General features: G+C 47.7%; 1 protein-coding gene across 3 annotated transcripts in view; it reads left to right on the top strand.

Annotated features, from left to right (window-relative positions):
- Window positions 1-18,010: 18,010 nt before the first annotated feature.
- LOC122934330 (zinc finger protein 260-like) overlaps window positions 18,011-18,925 on the top strand; it is a 45,825-nt gene continuing 44,910 nt past the window's right edge. For 2 of the 3 annotated variants that reach the window (XM_044289720.1, XM_044289724.1), the window contains exon 1: window positions 18,011-18,078. The gene's annotated coding sequence lies outside the window, so the exon portion shown is untranslated. The remainder of the gene's footprint in view (window positions 18,079-18,925) is intronic. The other variant, XM_044289721.1, reaches the window with a different exon arrangement.

Here is an 18,925-nt window from a genome sequence, read left to right on the forward strand (position 1 = left end):
TATTTGACTTGGGAAGGTCTTCAACCAAAGCGTGCAATTCTCACAAGATTATTCGGTGCAAGGCAACGGAGACTGTCATTAGCACTTCCCAGGCAGATCTGTATAGGGAAACGTACCTGCGCACCAGCTGCCTTGCTCAGGTCCCCGCTGTCAGTATCCACTTTCACCCCACTGCTGGCCGCAGTGGTGACCTGCTGCCTTTGCATCATGGCAATTGGGCACATGATGCAAGATGAACACTGTGGCTAGCAATTTGCTGCAAAGCGGCTATTGGCAACAGGGGACCTGAGCAAGGCAGCTAAGGCCAGGGAGTAAAAGAGTCGGGACTCCGTACCGGTGAGCAGGTAAGTGTGCTCCCCTTTGCAGGTCTGCTTAGAAGAGGGGGCTGCCAAAAACAAAAAAGGTGCCCAACCTTTTTAAAACCATCAACATTTCAGCCACAAAAGGCTGTTTTGGTTTTGCCATGAGGACAAACATGGAAAGCAAGTCAAACACCAGCTTTGCCAAAAATTTATTTTTTTACTGCTCTGAAAGGGCAATAAGGTGGGCAAAACTACTGTGAAGGGGCCACAAGGTGGGCATTAGTACTAAGAGGAAATGCTCTAAATTACACTGTTATACATTGGGATGGCTCAGTCTTAAAGGCCAGCATAGCACACCATAATATATATTTAACATGGGCAGGTAGCATCCCTTCCTTATGATTATTCTTTTTTTCTCTGTCACTGCAATTACCTTTTCCGGATCCACTGACACCCAAGATGAGGTAGGACCAGTTGGTTCTTTAATTTATTGCAAGGTGTATTGGTACCACCTCAGACGATACCACACCTCACAGCCCAGCCTGACGTCACTGGTTTCTAAGACGTGAAGTTACGTCTTCCCTGGAAGTATGTAAGGTCAGCTTGTCACAGTTTATACAGACACCTTCTGTCCGCACGGGCACAGGGAGTGAGAGAGGGTGCTCCATGCTACCTTGACCATGACACAACACTTGCTCACAACCCTGACAAGCTGAGAGAGCCTTTTCACTGCCCCAGTGAAACAGACCCTGCCAGCCTGGTAGACTGCCACCAGTTCCTTGTTAGATATAACCCTGTTAACGGTCCGGGCTTATATCGGGACAGAAACCACCCTCAGGTAGCGTATAACGTTATGCCGAGACGGACGAGTGGGATTCGTGGATCGAGATGCAGAACAACGCAAGATTAATTTATATAGTTAATTGCCTTAAGGGCGCACTACACATGACACTATATACACGCAATATTGCAGAAAAGACCGGCACTTGCTGTAGATCAATCTTGTATTTATTCAGTCACATATGCAGGGAATAAGTGACGCGTTTCGGTGCTACCGCACCTTCATCAGACTTATCATCATACAAGAAAAATTTCATGTTTAAATAGACCGCCCAAACACAGGGAAATGACATCACACAGAAAACCACTCCCACCAATCATTGTTAAATCAAAACATATTAACAAAATGAAAACACGCTTTGTAGTAGCATTTCTTTGGATTCAATCTATATCAGTGTTTCCTTCCTTAGTGTGTTCTCCTTTTCCTTAGGTCCGCTATAAAAAATATAAGAAAAAATAATTTTTTTCTTTTTTGTTTAAAAAATAGAAAATTTATTTTCAAAAAAAAATTGGGGAATTTTTATCAAGTATCAAGCATCAAGTATCATCCATGGACCCAGAGATTGAGAGGGATAATAAACAAACACTGGCATGTGGTATCAAAATCTTACTAACAAGTGGTGGAATTTAGACAACCACCCATGATGTGTTTTAAAAGAGCTAGCAACATACGTGACAGGATAGTACGGGCAGATATTGGCAGCAATAGAACTGAACCTATACAGAGAGTATCGGCTACCCCCAAAATGGGAACTTTTCCCTGTTTAAATTGTGTACACTGTTCCAGCGTAATTAAGGGTACACATTTCACACACCCACAATCGGGTGAACGTATACCTATCAAAGGCTTTTTCACATGTGATAGCCGCGTTGTTGTGTACATTTTGAAGTGCCCTTGTGGTCTATTGTACGTGGGAGAAACTTCCACAAGGATGAAGGATAGATTAAGCAATCACAAATCTACCATTAGAAAGCAAAATTTATTATTTCCCGTACCATTTCATTTCCACAAACATAGACACACAGTGGCACAGTTACGTTATCAGAATATTGAAAGTGTACCCCTCCCACGCCGAGGTGGAGATAGAAATAAATTATTGCTTCAAAGGGAGGCTTATTGGATACCCCGACTACAAACGATTGAGCCCCGTGGACTCAATCGTGAATACAGCGTACAAAGCTTCCTTTAATAGATTACCTTTCTAAAAATACAAAAAAATACAACTCTCCCCTTTTTTTCTTGATAAAAATTCCCCCAATTTTTTTAGAAAATAAATTTAAAAAAAATTTAAACAAAAAATAAAAAAAATTAGTTTTTTTTCTATATTTTTTATAACGGACCTAAGGAAAAGGAGAACACACTAAGGAAGGAAACACTAATATAGATTAAATCCAAAGAAATGCTACTAGAAAGCGTGTTTTCATTTTGTTCATATGTTTTGATTTAACACTGATTGGTGGGAGTGGTTTTCTGTGTGATGTCATTTCCCTGTGTTTGGGCGGTCTATTTAAACATGAAATTTTTCTTGTATGATGATAAGTCTGATGAAGGTGCGGTAGCACCGAAACGCGTCACTTATTCCCTGTATATGTGACTGAATAAATACAAGATTGATCTACAGCGAGTGCCGGTCTTTTCTGCAATATTACATTGGGGACGCCATCCCACAGACTCGTGCACCGCGACTTCAAACAGCAGTGCCGACCTGCGACTATTATATACTATATATACACAGATATATGCAATGGTCCGATATGCGAATACAGATGGTGCTACAATCAGAGTTAGCAAATGAAAGTTAGTTACCGGATTAAGGCGTAACCCTTTAGCTGTGATGGTGAACGCCATAGCCCCCGGGAGGCAGTGACATAAGCAGGTTTTCCAAGGTTCATCCAAACACGTTACACGACGTGACCCCCTTCAGAGAAAGACCATGGCCTGTGCCCTTCACGGGCATTTTAACTCTTATTCGGTCATACCCCTCTCTCCCCCTGGGAGGATTCCACTCCCCCTTTCTGGCCCTGGTAGCCAAAAATCTGCAAAACCCATTATGGCTTATCGCTCCTCACCGGAAGGTCATAAGGAGATGGTTCTGGTACCAACTGATCCATCTGGACCATTGGAGCTTGTGGAGACCAAACACATCATGGATATTTGGTTACAATTAGAAGTTCCCTGTATCTCCCCTTCCCAGCGTCCCACACGCAAACAAAAACCGGGAGACTGTCGGTCTCGGTCCCAGGGTCGCAGAGACATAAACGGTTTATTTCTGAGATGTGCGGTTAGTTAATAATTTCTTATGAACGCCTGGTTCCATGATGTCTAGGTAGTTATTTTGTTCTGTATGTGTTTAGCTCAGCCCCCACACCCCTAAGGGTGTTTTTTTAGTAATTTGCCCCCACATAGTAGTCCCTCCCATAATAATTTGGCCCCACACAGCCCCATATAGTAATTTGCCCCCACATAGTAGTCCCTCCCATAATAATTTGGCCCCGCACAGCCCCATATAGTAATTTGCCCCCACACTGCCCCACATAGTAATTTGCCCCCACACTGCCCTATATAGTAATTTGCCCCCACATAGTAGTCCCTCCCATAATAATTTGCCCCCACATAGTAGTCCCTCCCATAATAATTTAGCACCACACAGCCCCCACATACCCCCTCCCATGTACTCGAGGTCTCTTCCCTAATATGTCCTCCTCTGTGTGTCGTCCCCCACATGTCCCCCAAAGTAGGCACATGAAATAAAAAATGGGAAATAAAATGAAAAGCTAAATACTCACTGTCCAGGGCCAGGCACTTGCTCGCAGACGAAGGCGGGATGAGGCAGGCGTGCACACGTCAATGTGCTGTGTCCCGGCACAGGCGCGTGATGACATCATCACGCACGCCTGCGCCGGGATTTCACTACCGCATAGGCTTCAGGCCTGCTAGGCCTGAAGTCTATGGCGGTGATAGGCGACGGGACAGGGAGCTATGCGCTCCCGTGCCCCGCCGCAGTATGTGGGCGTTCGGGGCGGTGCTGGGCCCGGGGCTGCCGACCCAAACATCCCTATTGTAATCCGCCACTGATCCTAGCTCACCTTTACATCATGACTAGAGATGATCAAACCCAGACCGCAATGTTCGGGTTCATACCGAACATTGCGGTGTCCCAAACCCGAACTTTGCCGCAAAAGTGTTCAGGTAAAGAATAAAACTTGTTGAAAGGCTGCAGCGCATTTTTTGGGATGTGCAAAACACCTCCTTTGCATCCGTGACTTTGTAAAAGAATAGTTAATCAGTGTGTTAATTTTGTCGGTGACATAAACCCATTTTATGGGGTGAGATACACCTCATTTTTGTCAATTTTGTGGGTGACCTCAAAGAATGAGGAGAGCATCAAATAAGGGATGTGGCCATGTTTGTGGTGCTCTGGTGTTGGTGGTGGAGGAGCCCCTGCTGCAGGGAGAGGACGTTGTCAATCTGTGCCAGCTATGCATCAAAATGAAACACCTTTCTATGGTGCACGCAGGCGACAGGACATTCTGCATCATTTTGTAGGCCTGAATACTGCTGTACGAATGGTGAGGCCAGAACAAGTAGTTCCTGCACATTGTCTTCTATCCGGTCCCCTGGTGAAAGCGCAAATTCGGTCCATGGGCATCTGTCTTCCACCTCACCCCTTGCAAATCAGCCAAGCAGTCTGAGCCCCAATTCATGCAGCAGTGACTTATGCTTTTTGATGACTCTGCTGGCGGGGGTTCCATGGGCCATTCACCTAGCCCTGCTCCAGAAGATGAAGAGAATGAGTGCACTGATGCCCAACCATTTATGTTTGTGGATGATGACGTGGCAGGACTACTGCAGCACGTCTCTGATGATGAGACACAGGTTTCAACTGCTGCAGCTTTCTACAGTGTGCAGACCGACAAGGAGGGCAGGGGCGAGGAGTGGGTGGAAGATGATGTGGTGGAAGGTCCTAGACCTCACATGGAATCAACGTCATCCGAATTATGTGTTTGGAGGAAGAGGCAGTGGTCACGCAGCTAGACCTTAGCCAGTATGCCTCCTACTGTCCACCGCATCGAGGGACTGAGCACACCAAAGCCAGCTCAAAGGAGTTCCCTGTTGTGGCAGTTCTTCAGGCAATGTGCTGACGACAAGACACGGGTGGTTTAAACGCTGTGCAGTTAGAGCCTGAAACAAGGCTTAAATGTTCTAAACCTGAGTACCACCTGCATGACCAGGCATCTAAATGCAAAGCACGAGCTTGCAGTGGAGTAGACACCTGAAAAACCACAAAAGATCTGAGTCTCCTACTGCTGCCTCGGCCCCTTCTCCCCCTCTCAAGCAACAGGGCCACCTGGCACCCCGCAAAGAGAGGATGTGACAGCACCACCACCAGCAGTGTCATCCCCACACAGTCCCATAGAAGCATTCAACTGTCCATCCTCCAAACACTGAAGAGAAAGAAGTACCCCCCTATCCACCCGGGAGCCCTGACCATGAATGCCAACATTTCAAAATTCCTGTCCTTTGAAATGCTGCCATTCTGTCTGGTGGAGATGGACAGTTTTAAAAATGTTATGGCGGTGGCAGTCCCACACTACGTGGTTCCCAACCGACACTACTTTTTCAGGCGGGCCATCCCTGCCCTGAACGAACAAGTGGCTGACAAAATCAGGTGTGCGCTGCACAACGCCATCAGTGGCAAGGTCCACATAGCCACTAACATATGGACCAGTAAGCACGGGCAGTGACGCTATATCTCCCTAACTGCCCACTGGGTAAATGTAGCGGCAGCTGGGTCTGAGGCAGAAAGCGGTTTGGCGCATGTCCTACCGCCACCGAGGATTGCTGGACATTTCTCGGTGCCCCTGTTCCCTCCTCCTCCTACTCCACTTCCTCCTACTCATCCTCCACATCTACCACATCATCATCCGGTCAGCGTAACACCTGCAGCTCCAACTTCAGAACAGCCAGGGGGGAAATAATAGCAGGCTGTTCTGAAACATATCTGTTTGGAGAAAAACCCGACACTGCACAGGAGCTGTGGAAAACAGATGGATGAGTGGTTGGTGTCGCTGAGCCTCAAGCCTGGCTTGAGGTGTGCGATAATGGGTTGTAAGGATGTAGGGCAAGGGACCTTAAATGTATTAATCTGCTATGTTAGAAATTGTAAAAATACTGCAACATCTCACTTTGTAGATGGCAACAAAGGATAAGATGATAAAAGTCTACATTGGAGCTCAGAGGAACACTAGTAACCTATTTAGTTTGCAAAGTTGTAAAATAGCTAATTTATTGGTTATTTTGGACCCTTACAAGTGTGATAGCAAACTGAATATGCAGGTTTGACACTGCACTTAGCAAATATCTTATTGCATCACACTCTCCCTGTGTAAGAAGCAGGAAGTGAAGAGATGGAGGCTGTGCTTGGTGCTGCTGGAAATCTCAAGGGATCATCTCTGCTGAATCTGGAAGGGAATGGATCGGCGACAGCCCGAAGGGGAGGTTTGCACCAGCAACCCCAGGAGTGTCGTGACTGTAGGATACAGTTCTGGAGTGGACCAGGAAATAATAAAAAGCACCAAGAACCTGCTCAAGGAACTTAAGTGCGGCTTTTCCGCGTCACATTGCAACACACTGTTGAAGTGGCATTTGGACATGCAATAACGCTCCAAGTACAGTTACATTGCGGTGTACAGGCTGCAAGATAATGCATAGCCCTAAGGGACTCATACGCTGACACCTTCTTATTTCTCTGGCTGCTCATAGGGTGTTATATGCTGGGAGCTGGAGTAAGGCTTGAAGTTAAAAGAGACAGACATCATTTCCCTGTGGATTACAAATAGTATTGTGCAATACTGAGGATGCACCCCAACGAGAAACTCCTCCAGGAACATACAAGTGCAGCTAGGCTGCTTAATGGACAAAACATCACATTTACTGGTTTATTATTAGACAGTGTTACATTTACTGTTGGTTTATTCTCTGTGTACCAATCAGTTTTATATATTCTCAGCTTCTTCTTCTCTACATTGTTCAGTAAACTCAACTGCTGTATGAGTCCCTTAGGGCTATGCATTAGCTTGCAGCCCGTACACTGCAATGTAACTGTACTTGGAGTCTGTGTCTGTGTGGCATCGTATACCCTCTGTACCTGTGAGCCCAGCCCTCAGTCTTCTTTCATTTAGCGCTGCAAGCAGGGTACATTGATCGCCATGCAGAACCCTACCGGTTCCAAGGAGGTTCCGGTTGTGGCCCCCATCACCACCCCTGCCGTGGGAGTAGCTCCAATCACGTGTTTGCCCGCAGGGGCAATATTGAATCAGCTAGTGCGGTTTGATGGCCAAAATAGAAGACTGGGCCGCACACCTTAAGAGCACCCTCAGGTTGTACAACTTGGCTCCGGATTTACAATCATGTCCAAACAAGGTGCTGAACGCCTTCCAAGGGGATGCTAGACGCACTGTCATGCTACATCCAGAAGAGGAAAGGAAGACACTGAATGCTATATTCTCGAGTCTATCTACGGAAAAACGACCAGCCTTAGGTCCCATTTCTTCACTCGCTTCCAGTGTGAAGATTAGACTATTCCCCAGTTTGCCAACGTCCTCCAGGAGATCTGGTCACATGTACGGAAGAGAGAGGAAAACGGTGCTAACATTCTCCGGGACCAGTTAGTCTTTGGATTGAGTAGCCCTCCTCTTCACTAAGCTCTCAGGGAACGTATCCTGGTGGATGCTACGTTGCAGTTTCAGAAGATACAAGCTGAGGCTGTGACCCGAGACAAGGAAGAGGCGTATGGGACTTACACCATGAGGATGCAGGCTGCAGGAAGTAAAAAAAAACTCCCTCTGATGAGGAGGATCTGCGTGAGACACAGTGAAAGCACTTAGTGCATCCCTGGGAGAGACTCATCGATTGCCCCTGTTCAGTCTGTTTACTGGAAAAGGGGTGCTGCCCCCATGGGTTCCCCACTATATTGAGCAACTCCAGAGGCTGGAGTGAGAGACTCCCATGCACCAAAAGACCAGAAAGCAAAGGGGCTGCAGTGTTGGATTTGCCAAGAAAAAGGACATATCTCCCATCAATGCCCACAAAAGGCCCTGAATCCAGAACAGCCACCATTAAACCGGAACCCCTCGTGGGAATGGGGCACACCGCGGGGGAGGTCAGTTGCCAGGTTACCCCTAATGACCTTACAGGTGCGGATTGAAGAACAGATGGTGGAATGTCTTGTAGACACAGGGTCAGAAGTAACCACAATGCCAGTGAAGTTCTTTAAAAGATACTTCGGCAACCTGATGAAGCCTGACAAGGGCACCGTGATCAAGATGACGGCGGTAAATCAGACTACTATATCTGTGTTCAGAGTGGCTTGGATAAGAATGAAGCTATGCGGACAAGATGTTGGCAAGAAGGGAGTGGTGCTTGTAGAGAAACTGGCTTGGTATGGAGCTCCCGTCGTATTGGGAATAAACGTTCTGCGGGAATTGGATCAGCTTATGTTTACAAAGGAGGGCCGAGTTATTGGAGGAAAACGACTTCCCACAAGCCTACCCAGAGAGCATTTCAGAGGTAGATCCGGACATGCAGTATCTGTAAAAGCACTCCTGAGGGTAAGCCGGTTGGAGAAGTGTATGCCCCATATGGAACAGCCTGCACCTTACTAATGCTAATGTTGGAAGCTGGCGGAAACTGAATGGGATAGATATGCTGATAGAACCCCTGGGCATGTCGGAAGCCAGCCAGAGCCCAGTGGTCGACACGACCATCGTGACAGTCATGGAGGTGCATGTGTTAGTCTGGTGTGTCAATGTACACGATCATGAAGTTACCCAGTCTACGATGTCCAAAGGGAAGACTCTGATAGGCCGAATCAAAGATTACACCGTAACATGTTCAGACCTTGTCTTTCAGAGAGATGTTCCCCGACTGATAATTGTGGAGGTGTTCAGGAGAGGCAATCGAAGCCTGTGAGTCCAAGAGACATATGGTGGTGGCTAATCCCTATGCTGCCTTTACAGACTGATGAGTCATCCACCCCCCATTGTGCAGTAGCGGACATTCCTGAAAATGCGCTACCACCCCGGGAGGGGTCAGGTCCTGTTCCAGCACCAATGACAGAGAACTCGCAGATTGGAGCGCTCCACGGCAGGTATCCCCCCTCAACGCTATGCAGCAGATGAATTTATTTTGTAGAGCTGTCGGGACGCCAAAATTCTAGTGGGGTGGCATGTAAGGATGTAGGGCAAGGGACCTTAAATGTATTACTCTGCTAAGTAAAAAATTGTATAAATACTGCAACATCTCACTTTGGTCAGTTGATGGCAGCAAAGGATACGATAATACAAGTCTACATTGGAGCTGCCTATCAGAGGAATACTAATAACCTATTTAGTTTGCAAAGTTGGAAAATAGCTAATTTATGAGCTGTTTTAGACCCTTACAAGTGTGATACCAAACTGAATATGCAGGCTTGACACTGCAATTAGCAAATGGCTTATTGTATCACACTCTCCCTGTGTAAGGGGAGGAGGTTCCTCTAGAAGCAGGAAGTGTGGAGACGGAGGCTGTGCTTGGTGCTCCTGGAAACCTCAAGGGATCATCTCTGCTGAATCTGGAAGGGAATGGATCGGCTCACAGTGGAGACTGGCGACAACGAAGGGGAGGTTTGCAGTGACGACCCCAGAAGTGTCATGCCTGTAGGATCCAGCTCTGAAGTGGACCAGGAAATAAGAAAAAGCACCAAGAACCCGCTCAAGGAACTGTAAGTGCGGCTTTCCCACGTCACTTTGCACCACACTGTTGAAGCAGCATTTGGACATGCAATAATACTACAAGTACAGTTACATTGCAGTGTATGGGCTGCAGGCTAATGCATAGCCCTAAGGGACTCATACTCTGACACCTTCTTATCTCTTTAGCTGCTCATAAAGTGTTATATGCTGGGAGCTGGAGTAAGGCTTAAAGTTACAAGAGACAGACATAATTTCCCTGTGGATTACAAATAGTATTGCGCAATACTTAGGGTGCAACCCAACGAGGAACTCGTCCAGGAACATACAAGTGCAGCTAGGCTGCTTAATGGACTTTGGGAAAAACATCACATTTACTGGTTTATTGTGTTGGTTTATTCTCTGTGTACCAATCTGTTTTGTATATTCTCAGCTTCTTGTTCACTACATTGTTCAGTACACTCAACTGCTGGGAAAGAACCGTTGTCTGTGTGGCATTGTATACCCTCTGTACCTGTGGGCCCAGCCCTCGGCCTTCTTTCATTGTGAAATCTCATAGAACCTCAGGATGTAGCTGATTTGACGCACATCCCTTGCCTGGTGCATTTGCTGAATTTGGAGGTGCAGAGGCTCCTGAAAAATTACCCTAAAATGTCAGAGCTGCTGCAGAGAGTGCGGACAGTCTGTGCGCGCTTTTGGTGTTCTCATCCTGCTGCTGCTCGCCTATCTGCACTGCAGCATAACTTCTGCCTTCCCGCTCACCACCTTATATGTGATGTACCTACGAAGTGGAAGTCCTACCTTGCACATGCTGGAGAGACTGTGCGAGCAGCAGGCGATAGTGGAGTTTCAGCTGCAGCACGCATGGGTGAGTTACTCTGCGGAACAGCACCACTTCACCGAGTGGACCTACCTGCGGGACGTGTGTGCCGTGTTGCGCTGTTTCAAATACTCCATCAACATGGCCCGCGCTAAGGACACCGTCATCAGCATTACTATCCCATTTCTGTGCCTCCTTGAAAAACGCTTCAGGCGATGATGGATGAACTGGTGGCACAGGGGAAGAGGAGGAGGAACAGGGATCATTCACACGGTTAGGTTACTTTCACACTAGCGTTTTAGTTTTCTGTTATTGAGATCCGTCATAGGGGCTCACTACCAGAAAAAAACGCTTCAGTCTTGTCCCCATTCATTGTCAAAACTGAACTGAACTGAATGCTCCAAAATGCATTCCGTTGTGTTTAGTTGCGTTCCCATACCGCAGCATGTTGTAGTTTTCTTTCCATCCTAGGATGCGGAGCAAGACGGATCCGGCATGATCCACAATGAAAGTCAATGGGGACGGATCCATTTTCTCTGCCACAATAGAAAACGGATTCGTCCCCTATTGACTTTCAATGGAGTTCATGACGGATCCGTTTTGGCAATGTTCAAGATAATAAAACTGGATGCGTTTATAACGGATGCAGATGGTCGTATTATGAGTAATGTAAGCGTATTTGCTGAACCCCGCCGGATCCAGTAAAAACGCAAGTGTGAAAGTAGCCTTATCAGGCCAGTCGTTCACAGGTGGCTCGGAGGGTGGGTTCCTGCACCAACAGCGGCCAGGTATATAACTGTACAGCCAGGGCACAGTTTTGGAGGATGAGGAGGAGGATCCCGGTTCACAGCAGGGTGGCACCCAAATCAGCTCACAGGCATCACTGGAGCGTGGCTGGGGGAATACAGAGGACACAGACGATACAGCTTCCACCAACCACAGCTTGTTGATGCGCCTGGGGAGCCTGGCACACATGAGTGACTACATGCTGTAGTGCCTGCGCAACGACCGCTGAGTTGCCCTGATTGTTACCATTGCTGATTACTGGGTGATTACTGGTGCTGCCCTTACTTCCATCACTGGAGAGTGATCGGAAGATGCATGAATACAAGGTCATGCTGCTAGACGCACCACTGACGGCTTTCCCACCTGACAGCAGGGGCTCAGTGGAAGCACGAGGATGAGGAGGGAGTCGCCAACGCAGCGGGGGAAGCTGCATCACCTCAGAAGGGAATGTTAGCATGGCCGAAATGTGAAAAACCTTCGTCAGCATGCCACAACATCCAGCACCACCATTTGATACGGACCGTCTTAGCAGGAGGCAATGTTTCAGCAACATAGTGGAAGAGTACGTGTCCACATGTCTGCGCGTACTGACTGATGAGTCTGCCCTATTTAACTTCTGGGTCTCCAAATTGGGCACATTGCCTGAGCTTGCCCTTTACGCCTTGGAGGTGCTGGCCTTCCCTGTGGCAAGTGTATTGTCCAAACGTGTGTTTAGCACAGCAGGGTGTGATGACGTACAGGCACATCCACCTGTCCACAGCCAACGTGGAACAGCTCATGTTCATTAGAATGAACCAGGCATGGACCCCACAGGACTTGTCCGTACTTTTGGCTGATTAGATAAGTATACCGTCCGCAACCAGCCATTGTTATACTCCAGCAGTTTGTTTGTTCTGTTTGCCATTTCCTAATGTCTTGGGGCCTTCCCAAATTTAAAAAAATAAATAAACAAAAAAATAATAAAAAAACACAAAAAACTGTGTTGGCTACCTCCTACTCTACCTCTTCCACCTACACCGCCACATCCACCTCCTCCTCAACCTTTGCTCCACTTGGATCTCCGCCTCCTGGTTCAATATTATGATTTCTTTGTACAAATTATTTTAAGTAATTTCCCTATCTACATTTGTTTGCAGGGCAATTTTCCTACTCTTACCCATTTTGCATCCTTTTGCAGCCCTCTAGCCCTTACTACGACTATTTTACAGCACCAAAGTTTGGGTCCCCATTGATTTCTATGGGGTTCGGGTACCCAAACTGAACTTCGAACATCCACGGGTCCGCTCATCCCTAATCATGACCGTTTTAATTGATTACTTAAGAATTTTATTAGCCAAATTACATCAGGAGTCTTCCCTAACCAAGCTATTTCTTCACTTCAAGGCCTCATGCACACGGCCGTATGTAATTTGCTGTCCGTATTTCACGGATCTGTTGTTCTGTTTTTTGGATTTGTAGTGTTTCCATTCCATATTTCCGCAAAAAAATCTCTGTATGGTTTCTGTATGCCATCCGTTTTCTGCGTATCGCAAATGGAAACAGGAATTTGGTAATTATTTTTGGACACATCCCCTTTTTCACTCCCCCGATATAACTTGGTCATGTGATTGTTGTTACTCCATTGTATGCAGCTTGTTGCAGCATTGAGAGCGTAGTTGCAATCCTGTGTTTGGCAGACATTGGTTTCTGGCTACTGTTATCTGTTGTATCATGGCGGACGATTCGGAGGAACTGGTTCTCTTCTGCTGGCTGCTTTCTCGGCAACAGGAACAGCAGCAAACTATGCTGACTGTGGAACCGAGGAGGAGGAGGCATTCGGTTCACCCAATTGTCTCTCAGCGGCGCAGGAAGGGTCATTTCCACACGCTGTAGATGGATCTGCGACAGCATCCTGAGAAATGTAATGGGTATTGTCGTATGTCTGTGAACAGCTTTGACTTGTTAGTGACTCTCTGCGCCCGGCCTCACATACCAGGACACAAATATTAGGCACTGCATTTCTCCTGAGGAACGGCTCATCGTGATGTTGAGGTATGTATTTTTTTATTATTTTCTTTTTGTTGAATGTGCAAACTATTAAATCTTACTATATTTGCTATTTATAATATGTGTGATAGTGTAGCTACAATGTGATAATGTGCATATTTAGATTTGGTGTGTATTTTTGGTGTGAGATTATTTGTGTGTTGCATTAATGTATTTTTTTCTCCAGATTTTTGCCAACTGGGAATTCATTTGCATCTCTGCATTTTGAGTTCCTGCTGGGAGTCTCAACTCTTTCTCGGATAGTTCATTAAACCTGTGATTTGATTTGGCAGCGACTCCGGGAAGCGGTGATGCCAGAGCCCAAGGTGGAGGATTGGATCCGAATTGCTGAGAGATTTTATTTGGATGTGCAGTTTCCAAACCGCATTGGGGCACTGGATGGCAAACACATACGTGTTAACAGGCCGCCTCACTCAGGGTCCCGGTACTAAAATTATAAACAATATTTTTCTTTAGTGCTTTTGGCCTTGGCTGATAGTACTTACAAGTTTATAATTGTGGATATTGGGGCCCATGGGAGCACTCAGATGTGCGCATTTTCAGTTCTTCTAGAATGTGTGAGAGACATTAAGCCAACCAACTAGCCCTCCCAGAACCCAGAAGACTGCCAGGTTTTGCGGGACCACCGGCTCCATTTGTAATTGTGGCTGATGAAGGGTTTGCTTTGGCACCACATGTCATGCGCCCCTTCCCCAGACGCAACCTGGATGACAGCAGACATATATTCAACTATCGGCTGAGTAGAGCCCATTGGTATGTTGAGTGTGCGTTTGGAATACTCGCACACAAGTGGAGAGTATTACTGTCATCCTTATAGCTGGCACCAGAGAATGCCACCCTGGTTATTCAAGCATGCGTGATCCTGCATAACTTTGTCAGGATTCATGATGCTCCCTCAGAAGTTGATTTATTATAACCTGGTACAACTTCTTCATCTGGAGGATTGGACTAGATCCTTCATGGACGACCTGGAACTGCAGGGCTTGCAGTTCGGGACCTCTATGAAGAATATTTTTCAAGTACCGAGGGTGCATTGCAGTTATTATTGTTTTTATGCTTTTACAATACCAAAAAAGGACATACGTATCTTAGCTGCATGTAAAATCAGTATTACAAAATTGTATATCACCACATCACAATTTATAATTTTACGACCCCCTCCCCATCCCCCCAAAAAAAATAGGAAAACTCTCATCTCTCTCCACCCCCAACCCCTCCCACCACACCCCAGTCCAACCTCCCTCTTAATCAGTTTTTCAGCCATTCTGCCCACATACTCTCAAACCTCCGCCTTTTAGGGTTTGTAACTATATGTAATCTCTCACAAGACAGCGCACATCTGACCAGACTGAGCCACGTACTTACTGTTGGTGCGGTTTTCTCTATCCATTTTCTTACATTACCTCTCCTAGCCTGAAATAACAATTTAGGTATTATTAAGAATTTCCCTGAATCCCCTATGTCCTCCACCAAACCCAGCACACATGCCCTAAAAGTTAGGGGGATATCCCCCTTATGAAGTACCTTAATATAACCAAGCACTTCATTCCAAAATGTTTGGAGAGAATGGCACTCCGACAGTAGATGCACACCCTCTAATTACTTCAGCTGTACACTCTTTACAGAGGGGCTTAGACCCAGATGAAGGTAAACGTTTGGAGCATAACCCACATTTCCTGGATTTTAATTTAGCCGAGGAGGATGACTACTTTTCTCCCTGAAACTACAAAGGAGAGAAGGGTCAGCCACAGCGGGGTATCCAGCACAAGAGGGGGCCTGAAGTCAGGCTACTCACTGTTCCCTGTATAGTTCCTGTCCTGAGCCTGGCGTGGTAGGGGGCTTATTGCAGTAGTCCCGTCTCCGCTGCTCCGTGTTGCACTCTCAGAAGGCGTATGGTGCCGGACACCATGTTTCCCCAGGCCCTGCGCTATATAGCCATGTGGCCTGTGCCAGGGCCCGGGTCACCACCGCCGACCAAGCGCAGAACCCAGCGCAGGAGCGCCTTTCTCCGCCTGTACAGGACCCAGCACAGGAGCGCCTCTCTCCACCTGTACAAGACCCAGCGCAGGAGCGCCTCTCTCCACCTGTACAAGACCCAGCGCAGGAGCGCCTCTCTCCACCTGTACAAGACCCAGCGCAGGAGCGCCTCTCTTCACTGTACAAGACCCAGCGCAGGAGCGCCTCTCTCCACCTGTACAAGACCCAGCGCAGGAGCGACTCTCTCCACCTGTACAGGACCCAGCGCAGGAGCGCCTCTCTCTGACTGTACAGGACCCAGCGCAGGAGCGCCTCTCTCTGACTGTACAGGACCCAGCGCAGGAGCGCCTCTCTCTGACTGTACAGGACCCAGCGCAGGAGCGCCCCTCTCCACCTGTACAAGACCCAGCGCAGGAGCGACTCTCTCCACCTGTACAGGACCCAGCGCAGGAGCGCCTCTCTCCACCTGTACAAGACCCAGCGCAGGAGCGACTCTCTCCACCTGTACAGGACCCAGCGCAGGAGCGCCTCTCTCTGACTGTACAGGACCCAGCGCAGGAGCGCCTCTCTCTGACTGTACAGGACCCAGCGCAGGAGTGCCTCTCTCTGACTGTACAGGACCCAGCGCAGGAGCGCCTCTCCCCTGGCTTTAATGACTCCCCTCTCTTGTGCCACTTAGCTCCCAGGAATAAGATCTATGGGGTGCAAAAACACAAACATGTCACCACACAGCCACATAAGTAGAACATTTAAGATGAGCCAGCAAACCCCAGACCACATAAAGCCCAAACCTAGGAGCCGCACTCCAGACATACATGCCGTACAACTCCCTGTAACTGCTTTGAGCTAATTCCAGCAACACCCCCTACTCCCGACGGTGTCGTTCCTATACCCCATAAACATACTACAACAGACGGCCCCTGACTTTACAGACTACACTAAAAAGTCCTAGGACCACTCCTCATGCCACCCTACTCTAGCTAACAGCAGGACAATATAATTATAGGCTACTCACTGTTGTATCAGTATTCCAGTTTGTGGTGGTGCCTGCAGCGTTGGATCCCGCTCCAGGGGTTCCCGTAATTTTCAGCAACAGATAAGGAAGCCACGGCGCCCCAATGGATCAATCTCAATTCCTTTATTTCACCTCTTGTAGCGACGTTTCGACCAAACGGTCTTCATCAAGCACAATACAACAATAGCACAGTGAACATTTAAATACTTCCCCTTGGCCTCGCATTGGTTACTGCTCGGCCCTACCCATTAACCCCCTGTGTACATCCTACAATTCTCAAAGCATATATCCTCATTAACTTTCATACTTAGATCATTGCCTACCATGCCTCCATGCTGTAGGAGCCTCCATCGGACCTGCATCTCTCTAGTGTACTTCATTATCGGCGTCCCTCAATTCAGACTGCGCTTGCGCCAGTGTCGTCACTTCCGCCCTTCTGATTCTACTTCCGCCAGGCCTAATCCTGTTGTCATGCGCCGGTATTCCCGATCACATGACCGGGTTTCTTCAGTGACGCACTGCCACCTGACCATGTATTGCTATGCTACAGGACGCTAAACGCTGGCGATGTGACATTCTTATGCGGCCTCTGAATGGAACCCCTCAGAAGCGCGATGAGGGTGGTCCGGAACACACCAGAAAGATATCATCTATTACCATATGCTTTAATTATATGTTTCTAGTACTATCAACGGAGCGCTACAACTTAGGGATCACTGGTGCAATTAAGGGTCCATTTTTCAAGCTTTATCATATTTTTATCATGTATCCATTTACCTGAGTGAATTACATGGTGTTAATTAAATGGCTGTTAAGCTTTTCCTCCCCCATTCATCACATGGCTGGTGTATAGACCATATGCATAAGGGGGTCAGCCCCCGGTCCACATGGTCATCCAGTATATTAACATTCATTCTTGGGGGATTAGGGGAATGGGGGGCTACACTCCAATGACTGGATGAGCCTTCTCCCTTACCCCTTTCTTTTAAGTTATTTATGGATGGATCTGCCTTTTCATTATTCAGCTCAATCACCATATCACAAGAGGGGAAATAAAGGAATTGAGATTGATCCATTGGGGCGCCGTGGCTTCCTTATCGGTTGCTGAAAATTACAGGAACCCCTGGACCGGGATCCACCGCTGCAGGCACCACCACAAACTGGAATACGGATACAACAGTGAGTAGTGCCGGCCTATTACTATATTGTGCTGATGGAGGGCGGAGGACAGGCACACTCATACAGCACATTCTTTGTAATTTATGCTGGAAATTGTGGGCGGATTATAATGGATTCACCTAAACGCCTTCTTTATACAAGTGAACAAATTTCGCACATCCCGCGGGGTAATGAAGATGAGGGAGCATTCCTGAATAAACCCACAGTGGTCATGTGATCGGGAATACCGGCGCATGACAACAGGATTAGGCCTGGCGGAAGTAGAATCAGAAGGGCGGAAGTGACGACACTGGCGCAAGCGCAGTCTGAATTGAGGGACGCCGATAATGAAGTACACTAGAGAGATGCAGGTCCGATGGAGGCTCCTACAGCATGGAGGCAGGGTAGGCAATGATCTAAGTATGAAAGTTAATGAGGATATATGCTTTGAGAATTGTAGGATGTACACAGGGGGTTAATGGGTAGGGCCGAGCAGTAACTAATGCGAGGCCAAGGGGAGGTATTTAAATGTTCACTGTGCTATTGTTGTATTGTGCGCGATAAACACCGTTTGGTCGAAACGTCGCTACAAGAGGTGAAATAAAGGAATCAAAATTGATCCATTGGAGTGCCGTGGCTGTTACTAACAGCAGGACAAGTATACCCCCCCCATCCCATATACCCCACATTGCCAGGGCCACTCGTCATGCCCCCCTTTCCCACAGACAGCAGCACGAGATCCCCTTGTCTGATCTGCCTGGGTCCCACACACCATAGTCTCCTCACACACACACTGCCCCCACAGAGGCTGGACTCCCCTACATGCCACCTCAGTCACCTCTGATCTTAATGGCTCCCACACAATACTCCCTGCTGACCCCATAGGCCCCAAGACCCGGGACTGCACCCCGGACACCCCATCTGGCTAGACTGCTCCCCCAGTACTACTGTCTGATCAGGTGTCCTACAGACACACAATTCTCACCATGTGCCCCTTCTCTCACACCGACCGGACATCAGATCTACAGACCATTGTCTGCACCCTGCACCCACCGACTGCTGCTCGAGCCCCTCCAGCGAACTGGTCCCAAGGTACAGACTGTACTAACCACCAAACAGGTCGCCATCTGTACCCTCTACCTAAAGCTGGCCAGAATACACCACATGCCCCCTTCACAGATTTACACCCCATAAATATCCCCCCATCCTGCACCCTCACATCCCACAGAATACACCCCCCCACACACAGAT

The sequence above is a fragment of the Bufo gargarizans genome, chromosome 4 (genome assembly GCF_014858855.1).
Source record: "Bufo gargarizans isolate SCDJY-AF-19 chromosome 4, ASM1485885v1, whole genome shotgun sequence".
Taxonomy (NCBI): Eukaryota; Metazoa; Chordata; class Amphibia; order Anura; family Bufonidae; genus Bufo; species Bufo gargarizans.